The sequence below is a fragment of the Propithecus coquereli genome, unplaced genomic scaffold (assembly GCF_000956105.1).
Source record: "Propithecus coquereli isolate 6110/MARCELLA unplaced genomic scaffold, Pcoq_1.0 Scaffold139, whole genome shotgun sequence".
Classification (NCBI taxonomy): domain Eukaryota; kingdom Metazoa; phylum Chordata; class Mammalia; order Primates; family Indriidae; genus Propithecus; species Propithecus coquereli.
In genome coordinates, this window is record NW_012138191.1 from 2747542 (window position 1) to 2764416 (window position 16875).

At 39.4% G+C, this 16875-nt stretch overlaps 1 pseudogene; it reads left to right on the plus strand.

Annotated features, from left to right (window-relative positions):
• The first annotated feature begins 1125 nt into the window (after positions 1-1125).
• On the plus strand, positions 1126-1899 carry LOC105806169 (annotated as a pseudogene).
• Positions 1900-16875: the final 14976 nt, after the last annotated feature.

Sequence of the window (16875 nt, forward strand, 5' to 3'; positions counted from 1 at the left end):
CACCTTAAGGTGGTGGCAATTTTGAGCTTCAAATCAATAATTTGGTGTCTGCTTTTTTTTCTTTCTCTCTTTTTCTAACCTGTTTGGTCTGCTCAAAGGAAAAGATACCTCACAAGCCCCTCCAAAGAGATTTATGTAGCAGAACTAGATGAATACCACGCTCTTTCTAGCCTACGTTCATGCAAGGCAGGTTAAAAATAACCAAAAATTTACAAGGGCCTCAAACCAAACCTGAAAAGTCAACCTCAGCCAGGCACCGGGCTCTGCTGTCTACTCACCAGAGTTACAGTTTATAACTCATTTGTCTTGTTTGGTCTCAGACAAAAAATATAAATAAATCAATAAACAAATAAATAAATACTAAGTACAGTCACCTTCTTGATGACAGGCTTTGGCAAAAATAAAACAAAACTGTGCAAATAAAAGTATAGAGACAGTCCTGGAAAGTTAGCCAAAGTCACTTTGTTCTGGATGATTTTTCTGACCTTCCTCTGCCACGGCAAAATTAAAGAAGAAAATGAGTAAACTACCGTCATCTTCTGATCCTGGTTTTCGTAGTCTTCCCCCGCACCTTTCCTAAACAAGATTTTAAAGATATGTAGGTGTTCATCTGTGGTTTTGGAAGATCCTTTTGAAATTAAGTCCTAAGAGTTAGTGCTTGCCCCCCAGGAGTGTTTAATGGAAAGGTAATCCTGTCTGAAGGACACTTCCTGCCTAAGGCAGAGTGGTAGCTCAGACTAGAATTCTGGTGCTACCAGGAATGAGTCAGTGGGAAATACTCCTTTGTGATTCCTTCCTCCCTCAGCCAACTACAACCAAGCCCCCTACATCCTCTTCCAAGTACGACTGTTCAAGAGAGTAATGGGTCTAATATTTATCACCACAGTAAGATTCCTATTAGGCAAAGTCAGAGAGGACAATCTTTCCTTTTTTGTACCTATCACTGCTAAGTATTTCCTGGCATATGAAACCATAATTCTTCCAGAGCCCAGAACCAGGTAAGTAAAGGAGTAAGAACTCTAGCCTCAACGTTCTTCCTTCCAGCCCTCAATGTAAAGCCTTCTCCCTCCTCCCGCTTGCCCTCTGATCGCAGTCGCCACCGCAGCGGTGGTGTCGGTGGGTCGGATGGTCTGTCTCAACGCTGGTGTCGGCGCCGTTGAATTGCCCGCCCCGGCTGACCCAGATCCGTTCGGCGGCCCTGCGGGCCCCCCCCCGGGGGAACCGGGCGAAGAAGACCCGGACTTGGCCTTCTCGGCGCAGCAGGAGAGCGAGATTGCGGGCATCGAGAGCCACCAGGCCTTCGCCATCCTGGACGGCGGCGTCCCCGGGCCCCAGCCGCAGGGCGAGCCACCCGGGGTCCTGATGCTGTTGACGGAGTGGTGAATGGCGAATACCAGCAGCAAAGTAACGGTCCAACAGACAGTTACGCAGCTATTTCACAAGCGGATCGACTGCAGTCAGAGCCTGAGAGTATCCCAAAATGGGGAGAAGAGCAAACGGAATGCTTGGCAGCCCTTGATGCCGACTCTTGGAAGCAAGCAGCAGAGTGGAAAGAAAGCAGTGAAGGAGCTAGAGCACAGGTATGCGAGACAGGACGAGCAGCTACAGAAAACAAAAGCAGACAACACGGCAGCAGAAGAAGCCTTTGTGAACAAAGTTGATGAGTCGTCCGTCCCCAGGCGCTGAGTGGGAACGAGTGCCCGGCTGTGTGACTGTAACCCCAAGTCCAGCAAGCAGGCCAAAGATGCCTCCCGCATGCGCTCAGTCCTCATCTCCCTCAAGCAGGCCCCCTGGAGCACTGAAGAGCCACCCTGTGGAAACTACCCAGTGAAGCTGTTCAGAGTAATTGGATTTATTATGTTGAGTTCTTTTGGACCAAACCTTTCGTCTTTAGAGTAGATCATTGTTTATGATGGCATGTTTCCTTCAACTGTGTTCTCCCTGGCATTCAGTGAGGAGGGGGAGGAGGAAGAAAACAGGGGGAAGCCTCCCAGCAGTAGCCTCAACCTGTGCTTTTGTGCATTATTCTGAGAATAAATGTCTGTTTCAAACAAACAAACAAAAACATACTTAAGCCTCAAGGTCCGCAATAATTTGGAGTACTGAACTAGATAACCACCGTAAGACACTTCTGACGGAAGTAATGTATTACTTAGAGAGAGGTTTCCAAAGCCTGCTGTTAGAACATATGCATACATGGAAAACACTGATCGTCAGTCATTATACACACAGTTTTACTCTTCCGGCAACCCTTTGCCATCGGTCAGCTTTAACCAGGCCAGAGTCCAGCAGGAAAGTGCATGGTGCACCAGATTCACCATCTCTTAGGTTGCTACTGTTTTCTCTTTACTGAAAGGTTGAACTGAGCCAGGCTTTACCCATGACAGGCCAGCAACATGAACACTTTTATTGTGCTGTTCTTGAGGCTTTTTCTGAGTCAGCATCTTCTCTCTGGCTTCATCATGTACAGAAGGATTCCATGGAGAAAAGTTAATTGCATAGGGGTCTTCTGTTTTAGGTTGGTCAAACAAACGAGCAGTGCATGCCTTAACACTGTCAACCACCTTACTTTTAAAAAGCTGAATATCTTTTTCATACAGTACTGTAGCCTCTGGGTTTAGGGGGCTTGCTGTATCAATCTTGTAGAGAACTCTCCTTGCATACATTAATACTTGCCAAATATGATTATGGTTCCACCTCCACTTTGCAAATGCTCTCTTCACATCCAGTTCACCTGAGGTGGGATCAACTAGTGGGTGTTAGAATCGCAAATGATTTTCTAAACTAATGTAATTTTACTTTCAGGTATGTGTGATCCCTGACACAAAGGTAACCAATTTGCTAAAGTTCCAGTCCTGCTTGATAGCAGGGACATTATTATTATTTGGAATTAACCTTTAACACCCCAAGCTGGACCTGGCTTCCTTACTTTGAAGTGTAATTGTCTACATGTATGTAAATGTCATTTTGATTTACTTTTATCTGCACATAAGCCAGTTTCTCTTAATCTGTGCAATCCCTGGAATAAAGTAGTAGGTTTTGCCTACTAACTACAAAAAATTTTTCCAGACAACTGCCTGCTGCATCTACAATGCCAAACAGCCATACGCTGCCTTAGTTGATTTGGCAAAGCTCTTGGTAGTATATAGTATTGTTGGTGACTTTCACTTTTTGATGTTTTGCTTTTTGAACTTTTAACAACCTCCTGACTCCCACCTTAACTTAAACTAACTCTCTTCACCTTTTACACCTGATCATGACCTGTGTAAGTATACTTTATCAGCATTAACTAGAAGGTGATTCTCATACTTTAGAGGACATGAAAATCACCTGGAGGGTTTGTGAAACATATGTTCCTGGGTCCCAGCCCCAGAGTCTCTGATTCAGTAGCTCTGGGGTGGGGCCATGGAATTTGCATTTTTAACAAGTTCCCAGGTATTGGTTACGTAGCTTGTCTCAGGACTACACCGTGAGAACCACTAACCTAAACCTGAAGTATCTTTTCAATTTCTGGGATGACTCCACCCCCTCACCTGAACCTCATGGTTGTCCATTTCATTGTAGACCCCAGGTATATCTTTACATAATTTGATGACATGCACATGATTCAGTTGGAACATTGTTCGAATTAAGGGTTGGTATCAGTGGGTCTGGAGTGGAGCCTGAGAATCTGCATTTCTAACATGCTCCCCACTGATGCCTGTGCTGCTGGTCCACCCAGAGTCACAGTGCCCTAGATTCCTCACCTTAGCAACTTTCCACCTCGTTCATTTTTAACCCTGTTTCTTTCTCTGAAGTCTGCAAAGAAACCAGGCTCTTTTTCGCTCATTGATACCTACAAGTTCCTCCTGCTAGCCAGCACTAGAGCGGCCACGCCCCAGCCCCACGCCTAGGGCAGCTGCTGTTGATTCACCCTGGCAATCCCAAGTGCTGAGTCTGAATGCACCCTGAAATCCCCTCTCAAAACAGCGTGCTCCCTCTTGTATACTCCTGGATAGAGCTGGAACGCATTCTACTAAGTGAGGTATCCCAAGAATGGAAAGACAAGCACCACATGTACTCACCATTAAATTGGTATTAACTGATCAACACATAAATGCACATATAAGAATAACATCTATTGGATGTTGGGCAGGGGGGAGGGGGAGGGGAAAGGGGGAGGAGGGGACGGGTATTTGCATACACAAAGAGTGCAATGCGCACCACCCGAAGGATGGACATATTTGAAAATCGGACTTGGGGGGGAGGGGAGGGCGAGGGCAACATACGTAACCTAAACATCTGTACCCCCATAATATGATGAAATAAAAAAAAAAAAAAACAGCATGTTCCGCGCAGCCATGAACAAATCCCAGTAGAGTAAGAGGAAAGCAATTGGCTCTCCTTGTTCAAATAAATCTCCCAAAACCTCACCAGGGGTTAAATTTTTTCCACTTTTTGGTACCAATAGATTATCAAACTTTCTATATAGCCAAGCATATTTGGTTCATATGGCTATTCAATTCCTTCTTTCAAATTCCCCTGTTAATTGTGATGTATCTGTTCTTCCTTGTAGTTTTTAACCCATCATCTCTGATTACTTCCTGTCTTGGTAGAAGTCATATTCTGCTTTATGAACATCAGATCCTTTGCTTTCTAAGACAATACACGCTCTACTGTGTCTTTGATGTTTTCTTCTTTTAAATTTCTTTCTCCTTCATCTAAAATAAGCTCTTGTCTCTTATCTCAAAAACACGGCTATTACACCAAAATGACAGTCTTGCTTCTCTCTTTGTTTTGACATTTATCTCCTCAAAAAATGGAGTCTATATTCGTGGCTTCCATGTTCTTAGCAGCCACTTATTTCTTAACCTCCAGAAACTGTTGTGTTCCCCCCACCACAACCACCTAGCAATGGTGCATACATGTTTACTTAGGAAACCCAAGGACTTTTTCTTAATCCTCAATGCAGTAACTTTTATTGACTAGATGCTTGGAAACAAAAGATTGGATTTTCCATTAGCTCCTGGCCCACTCCATGTTTACCCTGTGGTTTCACTTCTGCTTCCACCACTAAATATCTGGAACCCAAAAAGGAGTTCTGTCTCTGGTATGTGACAGCTCTCTAGTCTTCCTCAGAAATCTCACTGACTGAGCTCATCTTTTCCTTACCGAAGTCCATTTCCTTTTTGGGTTTTCTTATTTTGCTCTTCAAGTTGCTTAGGCTCAAAGTCCCACAATCCGCCTGAACCTGCCCACTCGTCACTCTCTACACCCAATGAGTTCTCAGGTCCTATAAATACTTTCTTAAGAATGTTTCTCTCTTTCAAATGATTCTTCAAAACATCTCCTTCCTTTTTATCACTGCCAATTGGAACCTAGTGCAGGTCTCTCATTACTTAATCTTCTAAACATACAGGGCATTTTTCAATTCTATGTCAATGAATCCAAGAGGCAGCTGTAATGGAATTTCCCCAAACCCTTCTTTCTGATGTCACGCTCATGTTCCCAAAGCCCTCATGACCCCCTGCCCCTTTTCATTTCCTACAGCAGAAAAATAATTTAAAAAAAAAAAAATCCCATACTCTTATCCTGGTGTTCAAGAGCCTCTTTAATGAGACCATTCAATCTATCCAAATTTATCTCCTTCTATTTGCCTCCATGGACTCTTCATGAACTCCCTACTTTAGCCATATTGATCCAGTTTTTCTCAAAATATGTCATCCTGTGTGCACAGAGCCACCCCACCCCTATCCCTACCCACTTCCTGTTGCCTATGCCTTCCCCTCCCCACCTCTATAATCCATCCCCAACTGCAACAACTGGGTGTAGTTCCCCTGATTACTTTAGCCCCAATATACCCTGTATACCCCAAGCTTTGTTTGAATAATTCATTTAGCACTTAGCTTTTCTCTTCTTATATAGCCTTTTCTTCTAAATCCTGAATTCTCGTGTAGATTTGGAGCTCCCTGTAGAAGGAGCTCTATATTACATCTGCTATACATCAGCAGTACCATCAGACAGCTGAGTATAAAAGTAAAGACTTTATTCTAATTTTGTCCAATTTATGGATCAACATTAAGATTTTTATGCAATTGGAACTTAGCATTACCCTCAGGGTGACAATTTTATGCAGTGTCCTGAAAAAGATATACACACCTGAGCAGGTAGCATTTCCTACAATAACAAGACCTCCACGTGGTCAAAAACTATAGCTGAACTAAATCTTGTTTCATATTTTAGCTAATAAATGCTCCTAAATATTTTCAAGCTTCCCCGCCGTCGCTAAGGCTTAGAGAGGCTATTTGTCATACTTGCGAAGGCTTCAAATGAGGCATGATTTCCAGAAGAAAGCAGCTGTGTAAAATTGGCCTGCAAACAGAAAGACGGCATGGCTGTGGGACACCTAGCCTGCTGTCAACAACCAAAACCCTCACTGGCACTGGTAAATGTTTTATTGGTTTAATATTAAATTAACTGCCCCTGCATACGGAGTGCATTATATTTAATGGCATTCTGATATTTGGAACTGCAGTTTTCTCTTATGCACCTGTAAAATTAGTATTTCATAATATTCCACTAAGTTTATAAAGCTTAATTTTTTTTTATGTGCAGTTTTCAGAAGCTTGCCATAGGCAGTGGAACTTGGACTTGAAGAAGATCTGATGGGCAAACTGTTATTCACCACCGAAGAGGGACTGGTTTTTTTCTACCTACAACACACACTATTTGAAACAAAGATTATAAGGTTTTTGTTTATCTTGAGTCATCAGTGAGCGATTAATGCACTTTGGCTACCCTTTGCTTTGCCCAGGGAAAGTCTAGCTGAGGAGATGAGTAATTGCAGGTTTACTAAGATCAAACCCAAAGATGATTCTTCAGGCTGCTCCTGTTTGAATACTTTAACTGTTACTAAACCTTGGGTAGAGAGTCATTTTTGGTTTTGCCCAGACATTTTAAGCCTTCAATTAGAAAGGATTATTTACAAATAATATTCATTTAAGGAAAAATGTCCCCAATTATAAAACAGTTAAAAAAAAACTAAGAACAATGAAATTTAGATTCTGCGGGGTTTTTTTATTATTAAAAGCTATTATATGGCTAACCCAGAACTCACCTTTCATATTAATTCAGCTAATTTATAGACACCATTGTCATCCTCAGATTCTGCTTTTGGCACTGACATCAGTCTGAACTAAGTTATAAAATATAAACCTGTCTTAATAAATTCACTTGGCATTGTGGCCACTCAGTCTTTACCTTCCCAGGACTCACTTTCTAAGCTTAACTGCCCTAGGGCCAGACCTCATTCAAAGGTGCCTGTTTAAAACTGAATCTTCATTCATGTACAAATATTTTTTGAATATCTGTTTTCAATTCTTTGGTGGTATATATCTAGATACATCCACAGAGACATAGAGCAGATTGGTGGTTGCCAGGCACGGGGGGCAGGGAAGAATGGGAGTGACTGCTTAATAGGTACAGGGTTTCTTTTGGGAGGTGATGAAATGTTTTGGAAGTAGGTAGAAGTGATGGTTGCATAACATTGTAACATTGTAAATAAATGCCACTGAGTTATACATTTTTAAATGGGTAGTTTTATGTTATGTGACTTTCACCTCAATTAAAAAAGAAAAAAACTGATCTTCAACATAGGCTTGCTAAACATATGGCTTGCAAGTGCCACTCAGCACAGGCCTGCAAGTGATATTAAACTACCCTAAAAAATGAACCCCAGAGCCTAGCTTCTGAAAGAAACACATGGCTTCCAATAATTTCTTACATATTGTTATGTAATCAACATTGCTTACTTCTGTTTAGACCTATTGCACCTGTCCTATTAACAGAACTATGTAAAGACCCATTGACCATCCCTGTGCTTTCTTGAAGATTTTTCCTCCAGTCTCTGATTGTTTTCCCACATGATGCTCCTTTTTTTCATTTCCTTTTATTTTCTGATTACACCTAAGGAGCTGGCAGTTCCTAGGGCCTCCGTATTAGCCCTCTTCTTTTCTCTGCCCTGCAGGATTTCAGATGACTGCATTCACTTGGCTTCTGAGGACTTCCAAATCTGGGCCTGCAGCCCTGCTGCCTTTCCAGGTCCCAGACCTGTGCAGCACCTGCATGTCCAGAAGGTGATCATTTCACAAGTGGATACCATTAAAAATCAGCTCACCTTCATGCAGTTTTTAAAAAATTCTTTATAAAGTGCTTTCAAAGACAGTATCTCTTTAAATCATCTCAACACCATCTTTGTGAGATAAATAATATTGCACCTCCTCTGCTCCCTGCGTTGCATATAAGAAGGCTGAAGCTGGGAGAGGTGCAGTGGTCGAGGTCACTGAGCTGATAAATTGCCAAGATACCCACTATTCAGCAGCCCAGTTCCTTACCCATCCCTCCATAGGATAGGGATGTCTTTATATCTCTTCAAAAATGGTTCCCTCTCCTACATTTGTACTCTCTTGTTAATGTCATTCTTTCTCCATCCGGGTCTGAAACTAGAGTCTTCCAAGTCATTCTTGACTTTCTTCCTCCTGATCATCCATAGGTAACCAAAGTCTCTCACTTTGAATCTTATTCTACAGCTGTGACCACTGCATATCCCCTCTTTTCTCTCGCCAGACTACTGAAAAAATTAACTTAGTTGAGAATTATCCTTGTTCTCCATTCTAACCCTGCAAGGCCCTGTATGATTATAGCTCATCACTCAATCCCAGCTTGGGGAGCCTTGGTTCATCCTCATTATCTACAAGATCACCACAGACCACCTCATCAAGGCTTTAGTGTGGCATTCAGGTCTCTTCCCAGAACCCCACTTCCACCACCTCTCAGGAGTCCTTTCCATGTCTCCAATCCAGATACACTGAACTATATTCTGTTCCCTGAAGCCAATGTATCTCACTCTCCCATGCCTTACTTGTGCTGTTTCTTCCTCTTGAATGCCCTTCTTATTTTCTAACTGATGAAACTCTTCAAAACTCAATTTGAAAATTTCTCCTCTTGTGAAACATTGTCCGAGTCCACCATACCTGGTCCATGGAGGTTTAGTCAATCCTTATTTGATGTTCAATAGAAAATATTATGCATAACATGTTTATCAGTTTCTTAGGCCTGCCATAACAAATTAAATCACAACTTCAGTTGCTTAAAACAACAGACATTTATTTTCTCACAGTTCTGGAGGCCAGAAGTACAAAATCAAGGTGTCATCAGGGCCACACTCCCTCCAGAGGCTCTAGAAGTGAATCAGTCCTTGCCTCTAGCTTCTGGTGGCTGTCATCCTTGTGTTGTGGCTACATCTCTCCTTACTCTGTCTTCACATCACTTTCTCCTCTGTAGCCAGCTCGAAAACTCCATATGCCTTTTTCTTATAAGGACAAATATGATTGCTTTTAGGACTCATCTAGAAAATCCAGAAAAAATGCCTCTTCTCAAGATCCTTAATTGCATCTTTTGCCATATAAGGCAGTATTCACTCTTTGGTATATGAGATAATATTCACAAGTTCCACAGATTAAGATGTGGACATATCTTTTTGGAGGCTACCTTTAAACCCACCAGATCATGGTCACAGTAGATGATACACTGAGCTATAGCCACCTAAGAGTGTATCACCACTATTAGCTTGACAATGAGGATTGGCTCTTCTATATTCCCAGAAGTAACTATTGTTATATTAACTCCATCACTTCCTCCCTCTCTTAAGGAAAAATAATGTTCTAGAATGAAAACATTTCACATTCTATTAGTTAAATCTGACACTTTAACCATGAAAGCCTCATATATGCACATTTTTTTAGAGAGATCTTAGCACAGTGTTTAAGAGGCAGCTAATGCAATGTTTAAGAACAGACCTGCAGGAAGATGGCGTGGGTCCAACCTATGGTGCAACCTTGGGGAAATTATCTAACCTGTATATGCTTCAGTTTTCCAACTGTAAAATGAGGAACATTAATAATAGTACATGCCATGTAGGGTGATTATAATGAATTAGGTATGAATTTTCATATGAAAAACACTATAACATTTGCATTATCATTGAGAAAATTCAATATCTGAATATTACAACTCTATCTGCCATAATGAATTTGTGACAGATGCTAGGCACGTTAATCTGTGTCCTCTGACAAACAGATACTAACATAGGATTAAATGTAAATAATACTTGAAGAGAAAATGCTTTTGTGGAAAGAAATGAAGAGGAAGCCAGGTGAGGTTGGGAGCCATGAGACCATGAAGCAAGTCTGACCTGAAGGAAGAGGAAAGAGAGGTCAACTGGAAGCCTCCTAGACTACTGTGCAGTCTTCGTAAGGTTTGGTAAGGCTATCAGTCAATTTTTGAGCCAAAGTCAGTACGTCTTTTTGTTTTCTAGAAAAAAGTTTTACGTTTGCTTAAGACTAAGTATTCTCATATTCTCCAGTAGCTCTGATAACACAACCCTGAAAACAGCTTTTCTACAAGGGAAATCCTGTCTGATCACTTGGCAGCTGTGCCTTTTGTCTTAGAGGCATTTTTCCTGCAGCCCTTCATCACCCTGTTTAGTTCTGAGCCATTCTCTAGGCCTAAATGTCTGTCATCCAGAATGTCCCTTTGTCTTCATTCCGTAAATTCTATTTGCCTCTCTTACATGTTCATTCTCTGGATCCAAATATTCCTCTATCTCATTTGTTTACTCAGCTGAAACATAGAATCTGGTAGTTTCCTGGGATTGAGTGCTCAGTGGATGGGGGGAGGATTATTTTGAGATATTGCATATCTAAAAATCAGTTTATTTGGTCCTAACATTTAAATGATAGTTGTGCTAGGTATAGAATTATGGTTTGAGAATCACTGTCACTCACAGTTTTGAAGGTGTTTTCCATTACATTCTTATTTCCATTGTTGCTGTCCAATACCATTTCTGCACCTAATTCTTTTTTACGATTTCATTTCTCCTATCCCTGGAAATTTTTACAATTTTCTCTTTATCCTTTGTTTCTTAAAATATCATAATGATGTTGCCTTAGTATGAGTCTTTTCTATTCATTACACTGAATTCATTATACTAAATACTTTGTGGGATAGTTTAATGCCCATAGTGCTAACAAATTCTTTCATTATTTGGTTGATAATATCTTCCTCACTATTTTTTGTGTCTTCGTTTTTTCAAACATTTATTAATTGGATTTTAGGTCACCTGGAATAATCTGATAATATTCTTACAACTTCTGTCCTATCACTCATATCCTTTTCTTTTTATTTTCATATTCTGGACATTTCCCTAAAGTTTGTCTTTCAATGCTTCTATTATTCTTTTTAAATTTCAATTATCCTATTATTAACAAGAGCTCTTTATTATTCTCTGCTTATTCTACATTTGATAATGTTTTAAGATACAATGGTCACAATATCTCCATATATCTTTTTGAGATGATTAATAATAATTTCTTTAAAAGCTATCTTTTCTTTCCTGTAATTACATAGTCTTTCTCTGACTTCTTTTTTCCTGTTTGTTCTGGTTCATATCTTCCCTGTAACAGGATGTCCTCAAATGGCTGATGTTGCTTGGTTATATATTTATACTTAACATAAAACACTAAATAGGTGAATAGAAGCCTTATTCATATTTGTGGAGTTTATACACAGGGGAAAAAGGTTGACTGTGAGGTGAGTAGATAAAAAGATGGCTAGATTACCTGGTAGGCCAAATCTATGAATCTCATGGTCTTTCTGGGGATCATGTTGGCACTCCACAAAAAGAACCACCAATGTTCTGTCTAGGAAGTGGACTTAAGGGTAGGACTGGAGGCAGGAAGGGTGGTTCTCATGTTTTGGTTTTCAAACTTTTACTTAATCCTATTACAATCAATATAACATCTCCAGTTCATCCTCCTCTGGGCTCCTCATTCCTAATCTCTGAGATTTTTCTGGTTTAATTTCTCTAGAAAATAAACTTTCAGACTCTTGCAAGTATGGGGAATGGGGAGAACTTTGTCTTTTTTATGAAAATGAAAGTTATTTGAGGACAAGGACTAACAAGCGGACTATTCCTTTAACCGATTTTCAAACAAATCTATTTTTTTTAGCTCCACGATTTACCAAGACCTTCTTGCCTCTGGCCAATTTCTTATCCATTTTCTGAATTGCAAACAAATTGGGTTGGATGGCATCAATTTCTGTATCACCGCCTCCCCACCTGGTCATTTTTATTTAACTTCCGTCTTTTCTGACTCATTTCCACCTACTTCACACACTGACTATTTACAACATATAAATGTTTGCCATTTTCTCTGCCTGCTACATATTTAGGGTTTGAGATGTTTTCCAGATTATTTAAACATGGAGTTTCTTATTCTCCATTTCTTTTTTTCTTTTTGAGAATCTCTAGAGAAGAAAACATCAAAAAATGCTTTATTTATTCCACCATTTTAAAATGAAACCTCTCATTTCCTGTTAAGGCCTGTACCCTTTCTCTCTGATATTTCAAACTATACTCTTTGTTTTCTTTCTTCTAACAAGATAGTCTTGCTCACCACCATCCCCAAACTTTTAGAGGCCCAGTTTTTTCTCAAAATCTTATCTTTGACCTGAACATCTTCACATTGAATTAATATTCATTTTCTTATTTCCTCAAATAGGATTAAGTTGCATATTCTCTATCGGCTCAAAATTGTCTCTTATCCCTCCCCCCACTTCTTAAATTATGCCTGTTTCTTTACTTTGAGGATAAATAACTTTCAATATAGGCTTCAAAATAGGGAGACTTACAAAACACTACTAATGATAAATTATTCAAAGGAAGGAGGGGGCAAGGAGATTACTAAATATCAGGTCTACCTGTCACCCATTTAAACATTAAACTAAATCTCACATATTCTTGCCTTGTTATTTTAAACTTCTAGAAATGCCTACTGGAACATCATAGTGTGGATGCACAGTAAATTCTAGCAAACCAAGGAGGCCCTGATTAAGAGCACAAGTTTCTGGAATAAGTTTAACAACAACAGTCTTCATTTCCATCTATCACAATTATGTATTTTATCCATTGCTTTGGAAATCTTAGCAGGCAAATTAAAAGCCCCAGAGTGTCAGTAATAAAATAAAAGCAATTAAAATATATCTTATGTTATTAAATAGTCCTGACGGTTGCTTAATTACTTCATAGATTTATAATTAGCCCTCAGAATACCACTGGGTAGTCATTTTATTTTTTGAATGAGCAAACTGAGGCATGAGATAATAAAGTGTGTTTTTAAAAAAATTGCTGGCAGAAATAACAGGGAGAATTAGAGGCTATTAACTGGGGTTGGCCTAACCTCTTGTTTATCAGCCACATGATCTTCCTTGTAATACATACTTCATGACTTTGTTGGGCTTAAAACCTCAAGATACTTTTCACATTAAACAAGACACTTAAATATAAAAATTGCATAAGTTTTCTCATATCTATAACTCCTACTCTATAACATTAAATAAATTGTAATTAAAAATCTTAATCGTGAATATATCTAATAGTTTAAATATCATACGTTCAAACTCATTGAAATTATAACATTGCTGGGAAAAAATATAATTATCTTTGTTACACATTAAACAGAGACCCGGTCACGTATTTTTCTTTAAACCTGTGCCTATTTTAAAGAACTCATAATTCTGATGATTCAAATCCAAAGAATAATTTGTTGAGTGTAAGACTATACCAAGAACTTAATAGTTGGATAAAAATCATTGGATTCAAAATCATTCAATTGCCTGAAAGAGCCAGAATTTGGATCGGATTTTTGGAAAATATGGTCTACTATTAAAGCTCTGAATTGCAATTTAGTGGAGGAAATACAGAGGAACTAAAATAGTCAATGTAAAAAAGAGAGGGAAAAATAGTATTTTCAAATTACAAAGCAGTAGTGTTGCAATAGAAATTATCCCTTAAGTATTGAGTAGCTCTTGATTGTAGTACAAAATATGTCTCTTTAAACCTAATAGTTGCTCAGTAATACCTACCCCAACATGCTGCCGGAAGCATGGAACAACCCTTCTGCCTCAGAAAGATTTTTACACAGGGATGGCAGACAGAAAGTTACATTGCTCCCATCCTTGCCTGTCCCAGTCTTAGACCTTGAAGACTGCAAACTGCTTGGCTAAGCCCTTCTGCCCTCCCAAGTCAAGAAGAACCCATGGCTCTCAAGGAATACAGAGAGTCCCTTTCCCCACCAGTGGGCACAACCTGGAATTCATCTCTGATGTAGCTGAAGTGAGACCTTGGATACCTTGTGCAACCTCCTTAAGCTGAATCCTCTTCCCTGGACTCACATTCTGTGCAGGTCTCTGCCCCCTTCCTGGGTTCCTCTCTGGAATATACTGAGGACACTGATTGTCCTGTCTAGCTCTTTGTGGCCTCACTTCTTTGGGGGTGGGACTGTTTTCCCCGGACTAGCTGAGGTCCTCTTTCAGAGAGAGTCATCTTTCTTGATAGATTTCTTAGGTGGTCAGTGGAGGTCCTATCTCAGCCTGAACAGATTCCTCTGGACCACTTCTTTCATCAGAGCCCCTGCCATAGGATCAATTACAGAAGCTTTCACACAGCTCTTGCCTCTGGACTTGCTTGTCTAGTGCACTCTGTACACCACAGCCAGAATGGTGTTGGCCATTCATCTGCCTAAAACTCCACAGGGGGTTCCTCATTCCCCTCGGATGAATTCCAACTCCTTATCCTGCCGGTTCTAACTTCACTTCCTGTCCTGCTCCATCCCAATCTCTCTGTTCAACTTTTCTTGGGGTATTTCCAGATCCCCTCCTGTTCTCTGGCCTATAAAATTACCACAAGCTGTAAAGTCCTGAAGCCAGAAGTACCCTTCACCCTGGCTGTTGACTGGTTTTTCTAAATACCACCTTACCTGATGCCAATTTATCTAAAAGTCAATACATTTTAGACATTGTAATTATTTTAAATATATCCTATTCTTTTTAAGTCATATTTTGTGTTAATATTATAAGGCTTTCTACCCTATGTGGTCTTAGGACTCATGTGAATTACTCTTGCATTTCTAATCATTTTTTTAAATTGCAGGATTTTATGAAAGATGAGATTTTTAAATTTTTTTGCAGATGTTTCTTGTTCTCATATTTACTTTTTAACACATTAAGAACATTAAATCTATAAAAAGACATTTTAAACTAGCAATTTACACTTCTCAGCAGTATAAAGGCAAGAATCACAATAGCTTATTGTCTTTTGTACTATTTAGATTCTGTCACTAAAGGCAGATCAATTATGCATAGTCAATATTTGAACAGTATTTCAGTAGATGGATATTCTAGGATGAAACCAAGGTGATGATCTTTAAATCTAAGGGAGTCATGGGAACAATCCTAAAAAAAGAAAGAGAGTAAGAAATTATTATTTAATCTATTATGCAAATATGTGAATGTACTAAGTACACATTACTAAATACCAAATTTCATAAAAAGCGTATTTAGATGAATTGACTAGTATTCTTTTTCTAATTTTTTTAATATGACCTTATTTGGAAATAGAATTGACTAGTATTCAAAAATGCTTCTTTGTATATCATATATTTTGATTTTCACTATAGTCCTCTGAGACAGAGCTCTAATTATCTTCACTATAGAGAAGAGAAAACTAAAATTCAGACACATTAAATGGAATGTCAAGTTTCACAGATCTACAATGGATGGAGGCAAGGTTTGAATCAATATCTTTCCAGAACTCAGTGGTCTTTGCACTGTGCCGTCTATAAGTCCTTGACATCCGAGTCATGTCATGAGTCCATGAGCCAAAAAGACACAGCAGAAAGCATGAGCACTGAGGTCTGCTGGGTTCTTTCATATTTGGGTAGCTCTGAAGAAAAAGATTTGAGAGCTGTCTGTAGCCACGGGAACTTTTCATCAGAAAAACTACAATACCGTGTAACAAACAACCCCAAAGCTCAATAACTTAAAGCAGCAATGATTTATTATAGTTCATACATGGCTGGAGGCCAGCTAGGGCTTGGCTGATCTAGGCTGAACTCAGTTGGGGCAGACATGCTTTTAGCCTGTTGTATCTAGGAAGATTCGGCTTCATGGGGCAGGTCAGATGAGACATTCAGCTGTAGGCTGTAGGTACCACTTGGTCATATCTTTTCCTGTGTTTTTGTCTGTAGCTCAGTCTAATGGGCAACTGTGCCTTGAGGGATATGCTTCTCCTGATGATGGCAAAGACTTACATAAGAAGGCAAGTGAAAACCTATAAACCTAGGCTAGAAAGTGCAAGTTGTCACTTCCCCATGGCATTGGACAAAGTCAGGGTTGAGTCCCAAAACAAAGGGAGGAAAAGTATGCCCTCAGAGAGGCAACCACGAAGTAAGGATACAGAAGAGGATGTGAAGAAATGGAGCCAGCCATCAATCTGCTTTCTAAGTAACCCCTGACTTGAAAAGTTGAGATCAGGTACATTGACTTGACAGTAAAAATAAATTCACTGTTCATCTTTCCATCCATTCATTCATCCATCTTTTTCTGACAAACCTTGAGGGTCTACTGTGCCAGACAGTTCTGTAGGAACTGGAAATGCAAAATGAATAAAAAATGTTCTCTGCCTAAGATGGAAACATGAAGAATATCTTTATAGCATATGGGAAACTTCATACACTAAAAGGAGAGTAATTGAAACAATTTTTCAGAATGTCAGTTTGAAATATAAACCAGAATGGTAAAAAAAAAAAAAAATAAGTCATATCATTTGATTCAACAACTTTTCATCTCAACATTTAGCTGAAAAAAATAATTAAATAAGTATGTCTAGGTGTATATATAAGGATATCAATCAAATACTATTGAAAAGAGCAAATATCTGAAAATAGCCTAAACTCAATAAAATAAGATGTATGTCTGGAAGGGAAAACACCAAGTATT